Raw genomic sequence first — 12,991 nt, 5'->3', positions numbered from 1 at the left:
TGCAACAGCTAAAATCTCTCCTTGGATGCAAATACCACTTGTCCACAATAATCTGAAGTGCTGGTTGGAAGTGAGTTGAACCAGAAATAGAAAGTAAAAATAAGAATGAGGTAGTCCATCTGCTGAAAATTATATCCATTCTTGAGTGATGTAACTCAGACAGAAAAAATTGTTCTTTTTCTCTCACACATTTAACCTTTGACTCTTCTGTTCTGTTCGGTTCCATTCTGTTCTGTTCAAGGAATGCAAATGCCTTCTTCTTTCTAGAAATATGGGCTTCACAGGGCTGCCCCATAGCAATGATTATCAACTCTTTTTTTTTTTTTTTTTTGGAGTTGTTACAGTCTTTGTGCAATGCTTTTATGTTTGATGTGTTCTGACCAGTACAGGTTAAAGCTTAAGCTCTATCCTTGCAGTACTCTGTGTAAGAGCAACATTTCTCTTCAGTGTATTATAGCTAAGCGCTTCGAAAAGCAGTGTGACCTTTCTTTTCCCCAGCACAAATATACAACACTACAATACACATACCACTTCTGAAAAAAAGAAGCTTTTTTTTTTTTTTTCCCCAGTAGTCTAACAGAAGTGGTCTCCATGTTGTGATGACGGACTACTCTTCATCTCCCTGTGTGTATAAATACAGCGCAGTGAGAAACCAGACTTTTTAGCTGTGGAGCCCTGAAACACTGGTAGGATTTCTACTGTCCAAATTATTGAAATGGTTTTCTGGGAGATACTGGCCTTCCAGCTCAGTCAGAGGAGAGGCAAGGGCTAGACACCTAATGTTGTTATCAATGATCTTTCTAGAGGCAATAGGTTCAAACAGGATTACAATGCAGTTTGCATAGCGAAGTCTGGGTTTATTGAGATCCAAAGATCTGAAGTGGTGATTTCTTACCATGGTGGGCATAAAAACTGCATAGGCAATTGTGTGTTGAGGTATATGATTTATGTTCAAACAGTTTAAGTCAGCTGTGAAAGGAGGGGCAAATCTTTACAGATATTTTCCTTTAATGGATTTGAGTGCAGAGGTGCAGACCTCAAGAGTTTGAGAGAAGCTCTTTCGTTAAAAGAACTTCTATTAAATATACCCCTTTTTTTTCTCTTTGTTACTTGGCTATGTTCTTTTCTTTCTCAGGGAGTGTAGCCTGTATCTCTTGTGGAAACAGTGATTCAAAGGACAGCAAAGGAAAAACTGGACATTACTGAAGAAGGCAGATGAGGTAATTAGGTCTGGAATAAAAAAAAAAAAGCATGTTTTGGATATTACACTAATGCTTTCACAAACTGCTCTCCCCTCCTGCCTGAATTCAGGAAAGTCAATGACGTCTATGCTTGCTTAATTATAAAGCTTCATTATTTCCTATACCACAAAGTCTGCTTTTTGTTTTTATAAGGGCTTGGCATAATCTTTTTTTGTAAATGCCAAGAACAATGCCAATTAGCCTGTGGGTAATGGTGATCAATTGTAGTAGAAAGAAGTCATCTGAAGTCATACAGCTGTTTGTGTACCTCCTGGCTTTGCCTTGTGCAGAGCAGTGCTGAGTTGTCCAATGCCTCCATCATGATGAGCAATAATCTACCAAACTGTCTATAGCTGACCATAAGGAGAACATCCAATTATCCTGCAGCATCAGAGGTATGATGTATGTGTGCGTATATATAAACTGCATTTTGCAGCCTGGAGACACACAGAGTATATATCATCAAGCTGCTTTTTACCCTTTTCAGTACTGGCTGGCATTTTCTGAATGGAAAGTTTAAAATGCACATTCTTCCAAGCAGGACAACCACAAAGCAGTTTATTTTTGCAGCAAGTATTTTTGGAAATGGAGCCCTTCCCTTTCACATTCCTTATGCTAATGTTCTTTAAACACCAGTTTAAACACATACTGCCACTGGGTCCTTCTCTTAATTAAACTTCCAGCATTTCTAGACAATGTCCTACACTTTCCTTACAGTGTGCTGCACATTCTTGTATCAGATATTTGTACCCTTACTGGAACGCTCTGCTTGCTCCAGAATTATCTGGCAGTCCTGCTTCAGTCTATTTATTCCATCACATGATTGTTTTAGTGTTGTTTGAAGCACTATTTTGGAGCCAGACATAATCATATTATACAGTTCCTCACCTTATTAACTGACAGAGAACTGTTCCCCATTAGACAATTGATCCTGGGCAGATGAAGCCATTAAAAACAGCACTAATTAGCTGAAGAGTGGAGACAGTAATACAGGCTGCATCACTTCCTTTCATGCTTAGGGAAGTTCATGTTCCAGACAAATAATAATTGATATGTAGTCTTCCTTAATTGTGGTTGTTAACAGCCAGTATTATAATGACAGGCTGACAATCTCTGTCTAGCCTATTGTATGTTTATTTCTGAATCCAAGAACCACTGAATAACGTTTTTGGTTTAACTTGAACTTCACAGAATATACTTTAAATGTCACTGTAATGAGAGTTGGGCAGCTAACCTTAACTTATGAGTTATTCCTTACATGTCTCCAGGTGTCAGCTGTTTGTCTTGGAAGACTGGGTGCCCATAATTACATGGAATTATGGCATGATACATTAGAATAAAAAAAACAGATGGTTTGAATAGGAATCCAAAAAATACTGCATTAGATCCATAAGCAAGAGCACTAGGCATCTAACTAAATTTCAGTATAGTAACTGTAGCCGATAGGGTTAGAAAATCATGTAGTCTTTAAACAAAAGAGTGTTTTGATTTCCTTCGCCAAAAAGTGCATTCTGTTTTTGAAGATCTACATGCATATATTCACATGCATATATGTATGCATGTGTACGCACATGTAGTGCATATGTTACATTTGTTACAGGAAGTTAGTAGCACTCTCTATAATTTATTTTGTAAAAACATGTTCATTGTTATCCTCTATTTCACTCATGATTATCCAAAATATTTCTTCCTGAGCTGAAAGTTGTAGATGTGGGGTGATTTTTCTTTCCTTCAGGTACTGTGACCAAACACTCAGCTGTGCTAGAATTCAACTAGAAAAAAATATCAGTAAAATCATAAAACTTAGTTTCATCAGAAAGAATTAACACCTGAAACAGGAAGCATCAAATGCCTTTAGTTGATAAAATTGCTGTTGATATTAAACAGTTAACAGCCATTTTAAAACTATATTGAACTTCAAAACTTTATTTTCCTTCTCCATCTGTTTTCCTTAAAAGAAAATGAACCAAAAAAAATAATTGAAACTTCAAGAAAATTAAATGAAATAAAAGTAATATGTGAGAGAGGTTAAAAGATGACAGATACCAAATTCTAAATATTACAGCTCTGACAATAACTGGCTAAATATGTAGGGTTTCTTTCCATTTCTTTCATTGTTCCTCTACTTACTGCTCTTATGTTATCAAAACGTCCTGTATTTTTGGGTTTGGGGAGGAAGTTTGTGGTTTCAGAATAGTGTTCTGAGTTAGTCGCTTTGGATTTTATTGCTGACTGTGAGATCTTACATAGGTCACTGACAGCCAAATCCCCCTTGCTTTATTTATTTGGATAGTCAGTCCTATTAAAGCCCGTCGATGAAATTCTGGCCACACTGAAGTCAGTGGCAAGACTCCAATTAACTTTAAGGGAATGAGGATTTTCTGTTAAGATTCTAGTCTTCTGTATGTATCTAAACAAGCAGTTAAGCATAGTCCTATCTTGCTTCTGAAGATGAAGTTTACCATTCATTCACATTACTAGTATTCTGACACAGGATAACTAGTATTCTGACACAGGGTACGTGACATCTTCACCACACTCTACAGATTTCAGAGGAGGGGAAGAGCCTGACCCTCATTAACATCCTGGCATGTCACAGTCTAGCCACAGTATGGTCTAGATGGTTCAGACACTTTCAGGGAGGGTGCAAACTTTCTATTATTCAGACATCAAGAGATGCCTAGATTTAAGCTCTTCTACAGTAATATTTCTTACCTCTTTAATTTCTTTGAGAACTTTAATATTTTCCTTTTTTGAGCTATTATTACTTTTTCCTGCCCACCCTTTATTACAGTGAAAGTTTTGTGTGAATCAAAAAAGCCAAATTGTGCCCTTTAACTCAACAAAGTCACTGTCTGTTTTTTTCTCAAGTTTACAAACTCCATTGTAGTCAGTGGTGTGACTTTGACTTGCGTGGATTTTGGATTAGGCCCATATGAACTGTAGATGCTGTTGGCAGAATTAGCTCAGCAGTGAAGAGGGAGAAAGGATATGCGGGGACAAGAACAATAACTTACGACACTGCACTACAACACAGATGGTTGTGATTCATAACATTGGATGCATCCAGGGCCTTTTTTTTTCCTTTGGAGGGAAGACACATAGAAATATTTTGGACAGAATATAAGAAGGGTACATGCATGTAGTCACACATACATGGTCATAAGAAACAATTCTCTACTGATTTGGTATTCTATGGGGTCAAAACCCTTCATTGATTTTGATAGTATTTTAGAGATGTCCTTTGTCCTTGAAGTGGGGGAATCGCTCTAGGAGTGTTTCTTTGTCATGGGTACTCACATGTAACACACTTCTGTATTTTTGCATGCCAAATCCATCTTTCTCAATGTCCAATTTTTCTGTTTTATGCCATTTAATTTATTCAAATAAAACCAAGTATTATATGGAAAACTGCTGAAATCAAATCAAAAGTTGTAGCAATCTAGTGCAAAATCCTCAAAGGCTAAAGCACAGGGGCATTGTGATTCAAAGAAATACAAGACAATGGGAATGTCTCCTGATGTATGTTCAAATTTGGGAATACTTCTGGCTGTTAACTAAATGGAAAAATATCACATCAGATATAATCATTTGACAGTCGTACAGAACTAATGAGTTAAGCTGTATAAGACACCACAATCCCGTTTCACAAAAAGGACTGGAGAAGGATGGGGAATCAAGAGAAGATGGTTGCTGGAGCACAGCTAGAAGAGCACTGTGCCTGCTGTGCTAAATAGTTGTCTGTGTTCTTGTTTCTTTATTAGGAAACAGTAATGCTGCTTGGCAATGGTCAAGTTTTTAAGAGACCCATTTATAAATTAATACAACTCGGGAAGAATATTAACTGTCGTGAGTAGATAATTCATAAATATATTTATATTTATATCTATGTCCATATATATGATAGCAAAACTAGATTTACAGTTTACAGTGATATAACAGTAATAGTAGTAGTAATAATAATAATAATAGACTTTAGTAAGTTTGCTAGATCAGTTAGTGTAAGTTCTGTTAGCATCATTAAGGTCACAGAAATGATACTGGTTTATACCTTTAAAAATTCACCTAGTGATTTAACTTGATCATTAGAAGAAGCCTTTTGTATGTTTTGATATATATGAATTGTCTTTTTGCCATTCCTTACAATTACATTTTCTCAGATGGAAAGATCGGGGAGGAAAGAATGCAGAGTATTTTCAGTTTTTACAACTTGAAAAAAAATTAGAGGGGAAATGACTCAATGTAATTAAAATGTTTTCCCAATGACAAGGGTCACAAAAACCTCAGACTTGTGTCTGATATATGGTCTCACTGTCTGGGTCGAACTTCTAGGGTTAGTTATTTCTTTGGAGGAAGTTCATTGATTTGAGTTTCTCTCAAGATTTTCTCATATTTTTTGATATGCTGTCTTTTTTTCCCCCTTTCACAGTCTTAATCTTTCTATTGTATAATAGTCTCCTTTCTGACCCAAATTAACTGAAATCAATGAAAAAAGATAGTTCTGAAAAAAAAGGACATTTCTCAGCCTAAGACAGCCACTGGATCTAGGCCTTTCACTCTCTCTGTGCTGATGGTGTTGTTGGTATTGATGGTGTTTTCAGGCTGTCTATCAAACTGGTTTAAGTCTTTTAACACATCATTTCTCACTGTCTGTCCCCCACTATTTCTCCTAGTTGTCATTCAAATTGTTCCACTAAGAGAACAAATAAATGCATGCCATGAAAACTAGCAAGATGATATAATGAATGAGTTACAATAAATGCCCCCAGCATAAAACAATTATGTACCTGCTATTGTCAAAAACATTCAACATTCCCTTTGTTGAAAAGGAAACAGCTATAAATTATTCACTGGGGCACTGAAACTCTTCTCTTTTTTCTCTTTCTTTTTTTTTTTCGTTGCTTCCAATTAATTCTTCCCTGAACATCCCTAGGTATTTAGCTAAGGGTAGAAATTTACATGCAGAGAATTTTAGCTGTTTCTTGGGATTGTCAGACTGAGTGTCCAAATTAAAAATAATTAAAAAAACTTTACCACATTTTCCTGTGTATAATCAGAGCTCAGTTATAAATAATATCATTCAGGATTGGTATAGGTTATATGTATTCAGGGGTAAATATAAGTGGTTGTTTAACCCAGAGACCTTCCCGTTCCCAATAGCTCCCCAAGCTCCGCTGTCTTCAACTCTTTCTCATTTCAGAATTTGCTTCTTCCTGAAATATTTACCCCAGCCTCGCACTATCCTTATTTTCTTAATGACATTTTTTTGTGGTTTATCAAAAGATACAGTTTTCCTGCAGATACAGAAATCCTGAAGATTTTAAAGCAATAATGCTTTTAAAGAGGATTACTGAAGGTGAAGATTGAACAATTGTGAAAGCAACGAGAGATTTTTTTTTATATACCAGTTTTCTGCCAAACTATCTTCATGCACTGAGTCCTAGAGTAATGCCAACATGCAAAATTAATGTTCTGTCCTCACTCAGGAAGAGGTAGGATGAGGTCCAAATGGGGTCCTTGTTCTCTTTATTGTCATAAACCTAGAACATAACAGGGCATCTGGAATAATTAAAGAAAGAAAGAAAAAAAAAAGATAAAGCATCTTTTTATTCATGGGGTGGGCCAAATAAATGCCTATTATAATGATTCAAGATGGCGCTAAAATGTGCCCTCTGTAAGCCCTAAAAGCCCTCTGTATTTCTGCTTCTGATAAAAGTCTAGTCCTTTTGCTTTGCCTTTGTGCCCATGAAAGTAATTGTCCATGCAGAAAGAGGGGTTCCTGGTGGGATTTGCTAATTTGTAGTTCTCCAGGTGTGAAGGACACATGCTGAAAGTGGACTATGCAAGCTGACACAAAGGTATATCTCCATCTACCTCTCCAAGCCAGAAGCCAGTGTCAGTTTGGGCATGTGTCCAGTGTATGGTTGTAACAGTGGATTTTACAGGCCAGCTGTAAATGTTAGACTGGACTTTCTGAGGTAGCCTAAGGCTTGAATGAGGAAAGGTCTAGGTTAAATGCACATGGAATGCATGAACCATGCCATTAACCTAAGAGCCCTGTAGTAGCAGAGAAAAGCTGCAATTACTTCCTAGCAAATTCCAGTCTGTTCGAAGTCATGCTCTTTTGATTCACAAACAGCATCTGAAGAAGAGGTGAGAGGCACTGATCATGGCAGAGAAAAGCCAGTTTGATTCAGTGAGAGAAACCCTACGTTTCTTACGAGCCAATAGTCCAAAATCCCAAGAAAAAGCGTAGAAAATGGGGATGGCTTTGTTTACCTTTGGTTTTATAAGAAGGACTCCTTTTAAATGCTTTCTGAAATATATTGTTTATTTGATATATGCTGCTTTGATATATGATGTTTTGTTGGGAATTAGCGTAACTAATGGTTCACTAAAAGGAAACCCTGTCCTCTAAACTACCAAAACCCATTAGACATTATTCAGAGATGTATGATACAAGCCTCGTTGCTTGTGATACCGTCAGACTAACGTCAGTGACCCAGGAGTTCCCTCTTGGTTTTGAGTCTGTTGTAATTAAAGCAGCTCTAAGAGCAGTGAAATTTAGGGAGAAGATTAGCCCAGCTGCTATACTTTGCTAAGCACTCCTCACTGCCTGCATCAGAGCTTTCCTTTACCAGTTCAATCGCAGTCACTGCTGGGAATAGAAATTTAGTAGAAGTTCTGGAAGAAGAGAAGGTAGCTCCTATATCAATGTCTCCATTTGGTCCACAAGGACCTCAGTCATAAGAGTAAGTGGCATTAAGTGTGCAAAGAATGGAGTAGACTGCTGTGTCTGGTTGCTGTTTGCTTAGTGATATTTTTTAAAAATGGAAGAAGTACTGACCACATTTGTTTTTTTTTTCTCCCCCCCCCCCCACCAAAGGAACAATCCTAAATATTTCTGGGATTTTTGTATGTAAAGAGTGCTCAGCTGAACAAGGAACGTTTTCTTTAAAGATGTGTAACCAAAGCAAGAGAAATGAAAAGTTACATTGATAATCTTCTTCCTCATCCAGCTGAAAATAGTGTCTATGCCCGCTTATGAATCTGTCCTAAAAATTCAAATGTTTGAAAATGGGAGAATAACTTAATGCTCTTTCCAATTTCCCCCCCTTCAAGCATATTTGACTTTACTTCAAAGATAGTGTTTGAGTGCATGAACTCACATATTTCAGCAAATAAATTATTACGTGAAAATGATTGGTCTAGTTCTACTGACTGATACTGTTAAACATCACAATACTGACTAAGAATTACACTCACTAAAAATACTGATTAAATAATTTGAACACAATCATAGGAATGCATTCTTTTCCATGAATATTAAAATGGATAGTTTTCAGGAAAACCATGGGTATTTGGAAGCTCAAATGGATAAATGTTTTATGCTAAAAAGAAAAGGCACTTTATGAGCTCCATTTTAAAGTGTTGTTTATATTTATTTTTCATATTTTATATCTGAGAATGAACATAGAAAATAAACAAATGTAATACTTATCAATTTAGACTAAAATGTAGAATAAAAAATCAGTATTTCTAGAAATGAAATAGTGTTAAACTTTTACTTGCTTAAGCCAATATTCCGTGCTTAAAAAAGTATATGCTGTAATTGGTAAACAGATTCATCAAATTTACTTTCCAAGACTCTTCTAAGATTCCTCTCTAGTTGTGCACAGCCTGGTAAGAAAAGAAAAGACAAAACAAGAGAAGCTTTCTCCAGATTTTGGGTGGGGTTGAACTGAACTTTTTGTGTATGCAAGACAGCTCTGGCAACTTTACACATACTTATTAATACAAAAGCTGTTTGGTCATGTTGGCTCCCTGGCCCTTTGCTTCTTTATTTCTTCATAAGGATGCCTACATGTGAGTTTTGTAACCATTAAATGTAATTAATAGCAGCACATTGCTAGAAAGTCAGACATAATTGATTTCTTATTTTTTCTGTGCTAAAGATCAAGGGGCTATATCCTTCTTCTGCCATTATGCATGCAGAGCTATAGGAGAATGGACCCTCTGGGACAAGTCTAATATCCGGTACACTGCTGTCTACCAGATCCTTATTATAAAAAGCTTTCTACTGTAGCCAAGCTGTGAAAAAACTCATGCTATAGTGGCTGCAAAATGAGCAACTTTGATTACGTAGTCCCCATCAAGAGTAAAGTTATAAGTTAGCAAATTGAATTCCTGAACAAGACCTATTCATCAAATAAATCTGAATAGCAAGTGTTTTCAAGGAGATTACAGCACATTTTGGGGCAGTAAGAAAAGATGGTGTGTTTGGTGGATAGTTTTCTCTTGACTGTATCTGTTACTTGTAAAAATTAGTGCTAAGTGATTTTTTCCAGGAATATTAAATCAAATGAATTTCAGAAGGACCACAAGTATTTAGGAACTCAAATGGGTGAACAGTTTGTGCCAGAAACAGAACACATTTTATTTTAGTACTTTCAAACAGGCAAAGATTAAATGATTCATTTTGAAAACATCAGAACAAAACCTATTTGCTTTCTCCATCAAAATGATCTTTTCTGCTTTCATATCAAGCTGAGAATAAATAAAAAGACATGCCTCATTTTAGAGGGCTCCAACCTGCAGAAAAATCCTGCTTTAGTCAATGTCTTCATTAGATTCTTTTTCAAATTGTTGATTAAGAGAAATCTAGAATATTTTAAAAGGTGTTTTAAGGGACACATTGTTATGACATTGGTACATCTTGATCTGCTCATAATGCCTGCTTTTTAATCTGCTTGTAATCAGGAAGAAGCAGAAGGCTGGTGTTCCTCCTTTTGTACCAACCCATCTGAAGCAACCTATTGCCCCATTATTATCTTCTGTAGCAAAATTTACAAGTTTCAGGTTTTCTGACAGCAAAGCAAAACAAACTGTGTTGGTCAGCATAAGGATGAAGAAACAATGATAGCAGAAGCCATCCTTTCTCCATCCTATATACCTCACTAGCAAGAAAAGAACAGTATTGCTTGTAGCAAAGGAATTGTGTGGAACAGCTATACCCTAGATCAGACCTGTAAAATTTTGGGGATCAGAAGTTCATGGTGTTTTCATGTTGGGCCCTACCTTGCTGTGGGGAATAAATATGATGACAGTAAACTCCCTGCTCTGGCAACAGGTACTGAAAGGGAAAATAAATTCAGATATTAGGAGAATGATAACTTCAGATGATGCATGGAATACGATAAAGAATCAAGAGATAGTAAAGAGCTTTTCCAAATGCTGGAAGAAGTGAAACCCTTTCCTTCTCAGGGAGAGTGATTTTGTGTAAATGGACATAAACTTGTATGCATGAGTTTTCCATTATCTGAAACAAGTACAACATTGCCTTATTGTAAGGGCCATCCCCTACAAGAAGAGTTCACTGGTAGGACTGGAATTGTAAAAATCAGTGGTTACATTCCAAAAGTCTGTAGATGCTACAATCTTGAGAATTGCAGTGCCTCTGTGTTGGCCTTTGTTATGTTACCTGTCACAGTATACAAAGTGTGCAGAAGTTTAAGTGATGTAGCACATGATTAATCCAGAAAAGCACCAAAATGCTAGTAAACCAAATAAGGACCCACCTAAAATTAATCCACAGGAAAACTCTGAAGACTTTGATTTCTGTCTTTTATCCATTACTCCTGGGGGCTGACTTTCAGCACTGCCTGGAATAAACTCATTTATTCCTCAGCATTTCCTAAAGACTCTCAGCATTCCCTATGCCGTATTTTGTGCGTGGGTTTCTGTGAATTCCTCACTGAAGGACAAAGGATCAAGAAAAACCTCTTCAGTGGCATAACCTGCCGTGACCGGCTTTATTCCTTGCAGAAACTACAAATTGCCGTTTTCAAAGACAAATATTTACCTTTACCCCTTTATTCCAATGAGAAGGCTGATTACTGTAGTGATTTAAAAACTCCTCATCTCTAACCTAACTTCATTTCTGATCAGTTTGTATTTATTTATTTCCCTTATATGATGTTTATTGTCATTGCATATTCACAAACAAAAATCATATTGCCCCTCACTTCTCATTCTGGTGGCCTAACAAGTCCAGCTTTTAATTTTTCCCATGTAAGATAGAACTGTGCTGACCACTGTAATGCATGTTCAGTGTGCCTGTTTTAGTTGTAATTAACTGTTTTAGATGGTGATGTCCCAGATAGTAGCTCTGGTTAGAGTGATTTTGAAAAGAAGAAGCTATACATTGAGATATACAAAATTTAAGATGGAGGGTTTGCCAACCTACAATGGTATAAATGTACATAGCTTTACTATGCTTTTATGATTGTCTTCTCTGGATGGAGCTTTAATCTTACACATCTTTGAGACAGATCTTCTGTTTGACACTGAGGAAGGCTTTTTGCAACCACTTTAGCCGCTCTCTAAAAGCTCATTAAACTGTTAATTGAATCCAATTCATAATATAAAAATCCTCTGTTTTCACTTCTGTGTCAGTCGAATAGAACTTTAGCTTTTCCTTGTTGCAGATTAAAAAATGTCTAGTCACCGAAGCATTGATTAGAGAGGCAACAAGGAGGGAGCAGCTTTTCATTTTGTCTCATGGACTATGCTGGAAGGAACAGTAGCTTCAGACCCTAAAATCTTCTGACTACCTGTAGAAAGGTAAGTGCAGAAAGAACATCAAGCCAAGCTATTCCTGAGGCAATTTAGCTGTTTGTTGAAAGGTTGAAATAATTTAATATAGTACTTGTTGCAGAAGGGCCTTAATTGATATACAGAGGCAATATATCTCAGTGCAACAATTCAGTCTCAACCTCTAATACATGCTGATGTGGTTTATTTTTGTGTTATTTACGTAGTGTGTGTTCTGCCCTCAGCTGGGCAGCACGATTTTCAAATATGACTTTGAGAACAAAAGGTTTGTGAGTAACTTTGGGAGTGAATTAAAAGGGACAAATCAGAATCTCTGGAAGTTTTCTTCCCCAGTGAATTGCTCATGAACTGTTTAATGATCCTGCCTGACATCTCTTCGTATATTTTGATAACTGTCCACAGCTTTTTTATAGAACTACTTCATAATGTTTTAATACCGTGTTAGTGAATTTCTGTTTTGCTATTTGCTTGCACAGAGTAAATCTCTTTGTGTGGAAGATTTTATTCTCTAATTTGTGAAGGCAACCCATTATTCCAGGTTAAGTCTTCATATTTCTCTTAACAAATGAGCAGAATACTCGTATTTCAACCTTATCCATTCATCACAGAAAAGGAAAAAAAAAAAAGGTATCTTAATGTCTCTTGGATGACCCATCTTTCTTATGCATTACTTATAAGGCTTATTATATATTTGTCTGCACTGTCTATACCTGGATATTCAGCAAAGGTTATTCACAATAATATAAAAAATGAATAGTTAGATATCAGTACTGCATTATTCATTATTTGAGTGTCTTACTAGAAGAACAAATGCTGTACATAATAAAGTATATTTTCTTTGCTTTGAAAGTAAGTACTTGTTTCAGTTTCAACTAAAGCAGGCATGAGGGAGAAGAGCAGTTTACAAGCATAAGAGAGAATGGTTTACAGATTTAGCATTTCTTCAGATTGTATGCTGCAGTCCTGCTCACAGCATATATCTCCTCTAATTTTTAGAATTACAGCACAACATCAAGAGAAGTTGAGAACTAAGATTACCCTATAACAATGTTTTTGTTCCAAAGAAATACATCTCATCAAAGAAACTGATGATAGCAGAGTCAAAACAATATGTGTGGCTTCAGATTTTGGTACAT

The 12,991-nt window shown here is 36.4% G+C and overlaps 1 long non-coding RNA gene across 4 annotated transcripts in view; it reads left to right on the top strand.

Annotated features, from left to right (window-relative positions):
* The window catches only part of LOC308190503, a 224,675-nt gene that overhangs the window by 84,302 nt on the left and 127,382 nt on the right, over window positions 1–12,991 (top strand). For 2 of the 4 annotated variants that reach the window (XR_013947277.1, XR_013947280.1), the window contains exons 2-3: window positions 570–1,220; window positions 11,729–11,864. This is a non-coding gene — a long non-coding RNA (uncharacterized lncRNA). The remainder of the gene's footprint in view (window positions 1–569; window positions 1,221–11,728; window positions 11,865–12,991) is intronic. The other 2 variants (XR_013947279.1, XR_013947278.1) reach the window with 2 other exon arrangements.

Source organism: Anser brachyrhynchus, assembly GCF_964034855.1.
Source record: "Anser brachyrhynchus genome assembly, chromosome: 2".
Classification (NCBI taxonomy): Eukaryota; Metazoa; Chordata; class Aves; order Anseriformes; family Anatidae; genus Anser; species Anser brachyrhynchus.
Note: the sequence above shows the minus strand (reverse complement) of the source record. Positions and strands in the feature narration are given on the sequence as shown.